Here is a 12,434-nt window from a genome sequence, read left to right as displayed (position 1 = left end):
AGTGCCCAGGCAGGGTTACATTTTCATTTATATATTAAAGGATCTAAGTGCAAAAATTCTTATTTTGTACCTTAGGAGAAAAATGCAAATTATTAGATATATCTCTGCTTAGATTTAATTATCAATACTGGGTTAAAATTAAGTTCATGGAAGGAATAAAAGAAAAGCAGTTATGACCATTACAATTTGTTATGATGGATATGTACTTTTTTTTCTTTTTAAGGAATAATAATATAATTTGACTAAAGTTGTTGGCCAAAGTGAATCTAATAGTTTTGTGTTCAGAGTTCATGGGATAGAACACAAAATCAAGAAAGAACACCTATGATTGATATGAATCAAATGGTGAGCTAAAGTTAATTGAATCTTCAGTGGGTTAAGTTCTACCAATATCACAGATGGACTTTTTTGGGGTTTTTGGGGGGGAGTCTAGTTATGGTGCCTGAACTCTGGGCCTAGGCGCTGTCCCTCAGCTCTTCAGCTCAAGGCTAGCGCTCTACCACTTGAGCCACAGCACCACTTCTGCTTTTTTCTTTTTGCTTATGTAGTACCGAGGAATCAAAGCCAGGGCCTCATGCATGCAAGGCAAGCATTCTACCACTGAGCCACCGTCCCAGCCCTCAAAGATGGACTTTGTCAATCTATTGATTACAGAGACTGAATCAAAAATTAGACGTATTTGCAGCCAAAACAAGTGCTTATATTCGGCATAGAAAATAGTGAAAGTTGTGACTATCCCAGAGAGAAATGTTAGAGGCTTTCCAAAAGTATACAATTGATCTTAAGGAAAAATCTGAACATTTCTGTTATTGGAACCCACTTTTTGTAAAAAACTAAAACTTTTCACTCCTGAAAGATTATAGATGTGTGTGTGTGTGTGTGTGTGTGTGTGTGTGTGTTATACACTCAGAGAAAGAGATTGCAGGAATGAATACTTCTTCTCATTTACTATGTAGAAAATTCAAAAGGTTAAATTTCACTTAAATTTATTCAAATTAGGAAAAATAAATTTAAAGTATAATAGCATATCATATTTTTCTTTAAAATATCTTTTACAGTAAAGTGGAAGAAAGATCACTTTAAAAATAGGTCACTGTCAATTATCACAAATATCCATATATATCTATATACATCTATCTATCTATTTATCTATCTAAGCAATGATCAGAGTCAATAAGCTATAAATTCCTGAAAGTTAAAGGAAATTAACAATGATGATTATATATGTATAAAAACATATAATTTTACATACATGTAATTGGTTATGCTCATTTAAATTTAAAACAACTAATTTAAAACAACTTGCTTTAAGAAAAGTTATAATTTAGTATCAAAACAGTATGTGAAGAGTAATGGCATTCTTAAAGTGATGAGGTATAGAGAGATGATTCTAATAAATGATAATTTAAAAATACTTCATGTTATTTTCTTTCTGTATTTGTTTTTCCATACACTATTTGGTCATACCTGCTTTTATTTTCTTCCTTCCATGAAATTAATTTTAGCCTAGTATTGATACTTAAGTCTAAGCAGAGGTAAATCTAGTAATTTGCATTTTTGTTTGTTTGTTTTTTAACTGTATTTTTTTTGTCTTTTCTTTCTTGGTACTGGGGATTGAAACCAGGACGTTGCACTTGCTAGGCAAGTGCTTTACCACTGAGCTACATCCCAGCCTGTAATTTGCATTTTTTCCTAATATACAAAATAATGTACATTTCTGTATATTAAAAAGAGTTTGATAAAATGTGTAAAACCAGATATGATATATGGATATATGTAATATATGTATATATAGACAGGTATTTTCTATATATTTGCTTTACTCTTTTCAACATGAGAAATCAGAAATTACTGTTTTACAGTCACTACTATTATCAAATTAATGAGGCTGTTCTAGTAACTTATTTAGATGTGTAGTTTCCCAACCAAATTTTTAAAAAATTGCTTGAAGGGACTGGGAAGGTGGCTCAGTGGTAGAGTGTCTGCCTTGCATGCATGAGGCCCTAGGTTTGATTCCTCAGCACCACATAACCAGAAAAGGCTGGAAGAGGTAGAGCCCTAACCTTAAGATGAAGAGCTGAAGGACAGGCCCAGAGTTCAGTCCCCCATGACCAGCAAAAAAAAAAGGGCTAGAGATTTGAACCTTAAGATGTAATTATATAAAATCCTTAGTTTAATAAAGCATAAAATTTCCTTCTTAGTATATACTTCTTTTTTTATGAGAATGTTAAAAAATGGGGAAATGGTTATTAAGTTATAACTATTAAGCACTTCTCATGTTACTGCTGAAAAATACCTTCTTTAGGTTGACTGATAATAATGACATTTAGTAATGAAGACAGTTTGGGTGCCTAAAAACCACAACCTACTTTATAATTGGTTAAGACTTTGAGAATGAAAAAACTGGCTTTTAAAGTATAATCTGGTGTATCTAAGTCTATTTCCTTTATAATTTTTCATGTAGGGCATGTTTAAAGATACCAAGGAAATCCTATCATAATGTCAACTTTTATTATACTATACACTAGCCAATCCTATAACTGAAACAAAATGATTTGGAGAATTGTGTTATCCTATCCTATCATTATTTTGTTGATTACTTGTTTACTGAAGTTAATATTTGAGTTGGAGCTCTTCAACTATACTAGGAAAAATTAAAGTTTGTATTATATGTCTTTCATATATTTTCTTTTTTTTAATTTATTTTATTTTATTTGTGAACATACTGTACAGAGGGGTTACAATTACATGGGCAGGATAATGCGTACATTTCTTACCAAGCATTGCAGCCTCCTCCTTTGTTTACCCTTCACATCCCTTCTCCCTTCCCCCCCCCAGTCCCAATCCTTCTACCCCCCCCCCACTGACATTGTAAAGCTCCTTATGGACATGACAACTTGTACTTCTCATTGTTGCAACTAGTCAGCTGACTACTCATTCAAACAGGTTTCAGAGTAGTGATTTTACTAAAAGATTTCTCTCCTCCCCCAATGGTTAAATGCATTAGAAAAATCATATAAATGTTTGGCACTAATACGACCACTCACAAAAAAAGTTAAATATTTGAGAACTTTAGGTTTTGAAGTATAAGTAGATTTATATTATAAAACATTCTACTTAATATCTTTAAATACCAATTAACACAAACAATTATTTGTTTTACATTTTTTGTTCTGAAATACATTTGCTTTATGTGATTCTATTTCTTTGTACAGCTATGTATTTATTTTCTGTGCTGGAGTTATAACTGGGGGGCTTCTCATAGGCTCTCTACATGCTTTGCTACTGAGCTGTCCTCCAGGCCCTTGTGATTATATGCATATATTCTTGACTAACTGAATGGATACAAATTAAAGCAAAAACTGAAAGAATGTAAGGAATTTGCTCATGAACATGGAATACATTGAAACCTAGAAACCCATTCCCACCAGAGCATCTTACCTCTGCATAGGCAGACAGGAAAGCCACTCAGCTAAAATATTAAATTTTACAAGGAATACTCTGACTTCTTGTTTTGGGAGGGAAAGGTTGGGTGGAGAACATGTTGCTTTACAGGACACTCCACCTTCAGCTATATCCCTTTTATTAAATATGTAACCAGATCTGTCATTATCAACCTACCAGTCAGGTAATGGCAGATTTTTCTGTGCTTGGTATAGACTGTGAGGAGGGGTCCCTAAAGTATTAATTATAGCAACTGTTTTGCCCAGCATTTATGTGAAAGATTTCACTGATAGTGACCACTTCTGCATTATAAAGACTTATGGAAGTGAAGTATATACAGATTGAGTAAAAATGTTTCTTATGAATCAGCACAAATGAAAACATTTTATTAGAAACGACTAGTATTTTATTGCATACAACTAGTGAACACAACAAAATTAATACGTTGTGGTCAGCATAAATGAGTTAAATTCTTGAACTGCACAACTAACTATGCATATGACCTTCAGTTTACTGACACAGAGATTGGAGATTTGGAGTTCTGACTCTTCTCAAACTAGAGGAACACAGGAAATTCATTTCAGTGCTCTTTCATTTATCTTCCATCTGTTTCCTGTAATATCAAGCATCTGACCAGTTTTAAATATTTCATGTAAAATCTGTGTGGCTGACCTCACCTCCTAATAAAACAACGTTGGTCCTTAACTACTTATTTTTCCTCTGAATTTTAAGTTGGAGAGTAAATATTTCCCTCTTTTTTTTAAAGTTTAATTACAAAGATGTTTCTTGTGTGAAAAAGTTAAAGGAATACAACAATTAGCTGGATGAATGTACTGCAATGTACATTCTACATTTCTAAGAATGTACATTTCTAAGAATAAGATCTTCTCCAACACAATCAAAATATATTATCTTTCATACAGTCCCAGACAACTCAAAGAAATTCTAATGAAAATCTCTAGAAGTAGAACATTGACCTCAGTACTTTTTAAAGTTGCCAGGTTAAATGTTTTTCAAGAAAATATATTTGGGAGTTTTATATGCATTAGTATTGTGCTATACTTGTAAAGTTTAGACAACTTAAATTATGGATTATAAGCCATGATTTCCAGTATTTTTTTTGTTCTGGTGCTGGGGATTGAATCCAGGCACTTAACATGTGGTAGGCAAGCTCTCTACAGAAAGGAAAGTCACACTTCCAGCCCCTTTTAAGCTTTGTTATTGCTGTTAAAACAAATTAAAATACTTTTATCTTTAAAAATGTATTGGATCTGCATTTTGTTCAGTATTATGACTTTCAATGAAAGAAAACATATTGTTATGTAAATCCCAAATGAGCAGATGGATAGCTACATCTGAAATCTCAGAAGTAATTCAACTAATTAAAATAGTCAAACAAAACTAGTCACCAGCCACTCATACCTATAGTCCTACCTACTCAGGAAGCTGAGATCTGAAGATTGGGATTGGAGGACAGACCATGAGACTCTTACCCTTGATTAATCACCAAAAACTCCTTAAATGGAGTTGTGGCTCAAGTGATAGAGCTCTAGCCTTGAGCAAAAGAAGTTTAGAGACAGTACTCAGGGCCTGAGTTCAAACCCTTGGGCTGGTGTGTGTGTGAGTGCACACAGAAATAGTGAAATTGCTATGGGCTCTTTGAAGCAAATTGTTATGAGACAAAAAACCATTTTGCTACCTAAAGATTGACCATAGAAAACTTAATATTTTAGAAGGGTGCCAAAATCATATTGTGAATCGTGGGGCTTGAACTCGTGCCTAGGCGCTGCCACTGAGTTCTTTTGCTCAAGATTAGAGCTCTATCACTTTGAGTCATAGTACCACTTCTGGTTATCTGGTGGTTAATTGGAGTTAAGAGTTTCACAGACTTTACTGACAGGGTTGGCTCTGAACCACGATCCTCAGATCCCAGAGGTAATTAGACATAGAAAGCAATGGTTTCTGGAAACTGTCAGTTCATATTTTTAAAATACTTTTTTGCTAAAGGTAAGCTTTATTGACATTCTAAGCAAACAATGTTGACTTGGGTGCTGTTGGCTCACATATATAATTCTAGGAAGCTCAGAAATGAGGATCAAGATTCAAATCCAGCCTAGGTAGAAAAGTCCATGAGATTTTAATTCCAATTAACCAGAAAAATGTTGGACTGGAGGCACAGCTCATCTGGAACTGTCAGTTATTCTGAAAAAACAAAAAAGGCCAGCGGGGAAGTGCAAGGCCCAGTACCAGCACACAAAGAAAAATGATAAGGGAAGTTCATTATGCCACTATTGAAATTAGATAAATTCTGGAACTTTGATAATGTATTTCATTCTTGCTATATAACTTGCTATATAAGATTGCTATATAGCCTCTTTTCTAATATCTCCCAAATACTTATCAAATCTATGACATTTTCTCCATCTCTACCACCATATGTAATATGGTATGAATTCTAGATAATGAAAAATAATTCAAACAGAAACTAAAAGTGGGAAAATAGGACAAAATAAGATATAAGTGATTGTCGGGCTGGGAAGGTGGCTCAGTGGTAGAGTGTGTGCCTTGCATACGTAAGGCCCTGGGTTTAATTCCTCAGCACCACATAAGCAGAAAAATCCAGAAGAGGCACTGTGGCTCAAGCCTTGAGCTGAAGAGCTGAGGGACAGTGCCCAGGCCGAGTTCAGGCCCCACGACCAGAAAAAAAAAAAGATATAAATGATTATAACAGATAGCTAACAACCTTAAAAGGTATAGACTTAAAAATAACCATATTAAGATTATTTTTATTGGATTTAGTATATCCCTTTTATGATCAGAAGTTTTATGCTTCAGAATCAATAAATTAAGCTTTTATGTGCCTTTTTGTCCTAACAGTGAGTAAACTAGGAGAAAATTATACCTTTTATACATTATAAATTCGAGAACAAAATGGCTCTGTATGGCTTATACAGAGATGCAGAAATGAAAGAGAAAGTAATTGAGAGACATTTTCTCCATGAACTTAGAATTGCTAATCTATAAGCAACAATGTTCAAAGATTATACAATGTTCTCTTTGGGGTTTTTGTTTGTTTGCCTTAAACTGAACTTATTTCAGATAAGCTTTACAAAATGGTGCCTTGTTATTTTCTATCACCTTCCTGTTGTCACTTTGCAGATGACTTTTATTTTATGTTACGCAAATACATCTACCAACCACAATATACACCTGATTCTTTTATATATTTTTATTGTAAAGATACTGTACAGAGGGGGTACAGTTACATGAGTAAGGTAATGAGTATATTTCCTATTGAGCATTGTTACCTTCTCCTTTGTTTTCCCCCTACCATCCCTTCCCTCCCCACCTCCCCAACACCTTCCCCCACCCCCAAGTTGTAAAGTTCATTTTCAACATAGTGTCTTATACATCTCATTGTTACAATGGGTCAAACTGTATCCTTGTTTCAGCATTTTGTTATTTCCTTTCCCCTCCCCAAATTAGGAAGAATGTATATACAAGATGCAGGGCACTGGACTCAAATACAGTTAAAACAGGGGTTATATCATGGGGAAAGAACATACAAAAGAAACAAAAAAATCACATGATACATTAAAAGCAACAGCTACAAAGTTAAAAGCTCTTGTGTCCCTATCTTGGGATTCATTTCGCTTAGCATCATCTTATATAGTCATATGTACATAGCTTTTGACCTTTTCTGCTTGTCTGGTAAGATTATCCTAGACTTATACTAGTTACTGCAAATGTGGAAAACCATGGGACCTATGTTTCTAAAGCTACCAGCACAACTATGTTTATTGAAGCATTATTCACCATAGCTCAGATATGGAACTAACCCAGATGCCCCTCAATAGATGAATGGATCAAGAAAATGTGATTTATATGTGTGTGTGTGTGTGTGTGTGTGTGTGTGTGTGTGTGTGTGTATGTGTGTGTATACCTCCATCAGAAAGAAGAAAGAATGACACCACCCCATTTGTTAGGAAATGGAAAGACTTGGAGAAAATTATATTAAGCGAAGTAAGCCAGACTCAAAGAAACACCTGTTTCTTTGTAGCTCATGCTTATGCATCCCTTCACATGTTCATATTTTGGGTACAAGTTTTACCAATCTACTATATTTCACTCATTCTTGTTGATTCTGAATGATCTGGAAGACCTTGTTAAATTCAGCTGGAAGACCTTATTAAATTCAGCTTCACACTCAATAAGGACACTCAGAGATTCAGCATTTTTTTTTTTGTCAGTCATAGGGCTTGAACTCTGGGCCCTGGGCACTGTCCTTCAGCTTGTCAGCTCAAGGCTGGCACTCTATCACTTGAGCCACAGCGCCACTTCCGGTTTTCTGGTGATTTCTTGGAGATAAGAGTCTCATGGACTTTCCTGTCCAGGCTAGCTTTGAACTGCAATCCTCAGATCTCAGCCTCCTGAGTAGCTAGGATTACAGGCATGTGCCACCGGTGCCCAGCGATTCAGCATTTCTTATAGCTCTCAGGAGAAGCTGTGGACCAGTTGGAATACTAAACCCTTGAAGAGCTATTTCTAATACTATCTAACCCTCCAATCTCCCACTGATGCTTTTGTGCTCATTCCCTCCTGTTTCTACTATCATTAATATCTATTGTTTCTTTACTAGTGTTTTTCCTTAGTTACATGGTAAATCTCTCCCCTCTCCCCTCCCAGCTTTCCTCCTTCTCTCTCCCCAATCCCTCTCTCTTTCTCTTTTGTTCCTGTTGAAATATTACCACTAAAAAGCCAAAACAAGCAATGGTCATTATTTTGAGCCAGGGTCTCACTATGTGGCCCAGGCTGGCCTCAAATTCTAGTAGCTGGAATTATTGGTGTGCCCAACTCCAAAACAAAACTAAACTAAAGCGAAATGTCTTTACTACTGTCTGCTATTCATCTCTTTCGTTCACTGTCAACTTTTTAAATCCATTTTTTATTCATTTGCAACTCAATATTATAATCTACTCAATGTGACTTTCATTAAAGTTATCCATGGCTGATGTGAAGCCAAAGAAAGAGTCACATTCACTTCTCATTTTATCTAAATTTCTCAATAGCACTTATCAACCACTTCCAACAGTTCTATACATTCTTCTCCTGACACTAGTTCTCTTATTTTCTTGTCACCACTCTGGAATGTCCTTTTCCAGTCATTTTGGCTTATCCATTATCTTCTACTCAGCCATTAGACACAGAGTTCAGAGACTTTAAAATTCTTCAGGGCTTAATACTACTTATTCTTTTCCTACACACCACCTCCAAGCTCTCTTCATTGTAAACTACATGCAGATGACTTTTGAATTTATATTTTATACTTCTTTTTTAATTTTACTGCCAAAGTGATGTATGGAGGGGTTACAGTTATATACATAAGGTAGTTAGTACATATTTTGTCAAACATTGTTACCCCCCCTAATTATTCCACTTTCCCTCCCCCCAAGTTGTACAGTTCATTTCCAACACGTTGTCTTGTATCACTGTTGCATTAATTTGCCCTTTGTCCTTTGACTCACCATTTTGTTGTTCCCCTTTCCCTTCCCTAAACGTATATACAATACACAGGGTCCCCAAATCAAATACAGTGACAGCAAGGGATGAACCATAGGGGACAAAAGGAAAAAACTGCAAGAAAAAAAAAGAAATAACTTCACATAGTACATTAAAACCAACAACAACAAAGAAAAAACTGCTTGTTTCCATATCTTGGAGTTCATGTCACATAGTATCATCTTATATGGTTAATGGATCATGAAAATGTGGTATATGTACATGATGGAATTCTATGCTTCCATCGAAAAGAATGACATCGCCCCATTTGTAAGGAAATATTAAGTGAAATAAACCAAACCCAAAGAAATATAGGCTCCATGGTTTCCCTCGTTTGCAGTAATGAGTATATGTCTGAGATAGTTCTAGCAGATCACAATGGCTCAATAGCTATGTACATATGACCATATTTTATGCTTCTTTGAGTTGGCTACTCAACAACTTTTCTTAGATGTTTCAGAGGTAATTCTAACCGAAGTTTGAAGCAAGTTTCTGCATCCAGTAGCATGTGTGTCATTATTGCCCAGTCAGATACATAGTCCAGAACACATTCTTGATACATCCTTTTCCCTTGCTGTTCCATAACCTCTTTTGTAATATCACCCAAACATCCATCAAATCTATTAAATTTTCTCCATGTGCTTACCTTTATTCTTATAGCAACATCTTCCAGCTCGTCTGACAGTTTTCTAGAGATCCTTACCTCAATCCAATCTACTCTACTTCTCTCTCTGTAATCTGTTCCACATCTTGCAGACGTAGTGATTCTTTGAAACATGTTTGATATCTCATTCTGAATATACTAAACTCCTTGTAGTTCCTCATAATTTTCAGGCTACTTCCTGCCAGAAGAAATATTTAGTATTCAGTATTCAGACTTCGATTTAACCATTTTTTTAGGGAAAATCTTTCTATGCTTGATCAGCTTAATCCACTACATAACACGGAATTCTTCACTATATAATACAGATTTGAATACTTTCCCATCCTAATATTTATGACATTCCTTATGTTCTTAATGACTGGGAATGTGATATATTTGGGTTTTTTTGTCACTCTCTAGTGATTCTTGGCACATAGAAAGTACTCCCATAATATCTTTTGATATTAATATATACAAGACAATGATATGTGTGTGTGTGTTATCAGCTAAAGAGTCCTGAATGAGTTGGCATTTGAGCTGAACATTCTATTACTAGATAACAGGTGCAGGAAATGAATTATGGATATTGTAAAGGTTCAGTACATCTATCTATCTATCTGTCATCTAGTTATAGAGGAATTTAAGATAATTCTTAGGTTAGTCTGAAGAAAATATGGAGAATATTAAGGTCAATGACAGAATGTCCATAAATTATGAATTTAACTTTTATAACACACTGAGTTTTAGGTGACAAATTAATGGCTCATCATGGAATGGCCTGAAACTCTGTGTGTGTGTGTGTGTGTGTGTGTGTGTACATGCTGGTTCTGGGGCTTGAACTCAGGGATTGAGGGCTGCTCTTGAGCCTTTTTGCTCAAGTCTAGCACTGTATCACTTGAGCCTTATCTCCACTTAAAGCTTTTTGGTAGCTATTTGGAGATAAGAGTCTCAGGGTTTTCCTGTCTAGGACTGGCTTTGAACTGCGATCCTCAGATCTCGGCCTCCTTGAGTAGCTAGGATTACAATCATAAGACATTAACATCTAGCTTCTGAAGCTATTTTTAAATATGCATTTGCATATCATTTAGGAATTTTTTTCTTAATCTGGGTGCCATCTTGCTTCTACAAGCAAACATACTTCTCCATATTAACTATCTTGGCTAATAGAACAGGTAGTATTAGAACTGTTGAAGTCATTCTTGTTTTCACTCTCTCACCCTCTCATTGCCCATTTCTGATATCCTCAGCAATGTCTTCTCTTATCCTATTGGGCCTACTACTTCGATTATCCATTAGACCATTTCATCAACTTCTTAAATAAATTCTTAACTCTGCAATCAGTCTTACTCCTGAGGAATAGTTTGCATCTTCCCAGAGTGACTTTTCCAAGACCTCAGAAGGTTACTTAAATAATGGATACCTTTATTAGTCTTCTATTGCTCACAGAATAATATCTACACTCTTCATCAAGGCTGTAAGGTATGTTCCTAAAATTTCTCTGCATCATCTCCTGTTTTCTTTCCAATTCTACTACTTATTCTAGCAATAATGTGAATCCAACTTCTCTTCAATCATGCTAGACTACTTAGTACCCCAAGTAGCTTATTCCCTAAATGCTTACCCTAAATGCTCCTATGCTTCCTTTCAACTCTTCCTTCCTTATAAACTCTAAGTGGAGAAAAGATATTGTATTGATGATACAAAAAAGAGAGAGAGAGGAAAGCTATTCTGAAGGTTCCTCACTACCTTTACATTCAAAGAGTCAGTTGGAGAAGAATAGTAGGTGAATATAATCATAATATGCGATGTACACAGATGAAAATTGAACCCTGTAACTTGAGGGTATAGGTACAGAAAGAGACATTGACCAAGATGCATTGCACTTAACATTTATTTTTGAACTGAAATTCCTTTGTATAATTACTTAAATATAATTTAAAAAGAAAAATAGCTAGGTGGTGGTGGCTCAGGAAGCTGAGACTGGAAGATCACAGTTCCAGCTAACCTGGGCAAGAGAGTTCATGAGACTCCTATCTCCAATTAATCAGCAAAAATGCCAGAGGTTGAGCTGTGCCTCCAGTGGTAGAGTGTAAGCCTTGAGCAAAATAAGCTCAGGGACAGCGCCCAGGCCGAGTTCTAGCCCAAGGACCAGCAATAACAAACAAACAAATAAATGCAATTAAAAAAAGACAAGAATTCTTAAGACCCAGCCAACCAACCCAAACACTCACAGTACTACTGGTTATCTTCCAGTTTTCTGTATTCTTGGCCACAAGTTAGCTGACTCCAGTTACAGTGCTTGTCCTATCTCGACACAGTCTAGCTACAAAGAGTTTGTCTAGAAGTGATTTGCTGCCACATCTCGTTCCCAGCTAGGGCACAAGTCCACCTAGAGAGCCCCCGCTGGACCTCACAAAGATGGCTCCCGAAGGGTGCCATGACGCCTTACGTCATTACGTCCTGAAGTAAGGGAGGACCCTTCATCGAAAAGCAATGTGGGCGGGACTAAGTCCGTGGGCGGGGCCTCGAGGGATCAAGGCGGGGCGGGGCCGGCGAGGGGTCGGGGGCGCTTCTGTTATTCAGCTGGTGCGCGCCGCGGCGGGAGGCCGCGTCTGCCGAGTCCGTTCGACGTCGGGTCCCGAGAACGTGCCGGGGCCCCGCCAGTGCCAACCCAGGGGCAGCCCTGTGACCGGACGGAAGCAAGTGGCAGCCGGGACTGCGGCCGGCGGGAAGCACCGGGGACCCGGGAAGCCCGGGGAGCAGCACCTCGGCGCCTCCCTCGCCCTCG

The sequence above is a fragment of the Dipodomys ordii genome, unplaced genomic scaffold (assembly GCF_000151885.1).
Source record: "Dipodomys ordii isolate 6190 unplaced genomic scaffold, Dord_2.0 Scaffold72, whole genome shotgun sequence".
Taxonomy (NCBI): domain Eukaryota; kingdom Metazoa; phylum Chordata; class Mammalia; order Rodentia; family Heteromyidae; genus Dipodomys; species Dipodomys ordii.
Note: the sequence above shows the minus strand (reverse complement) of the source record.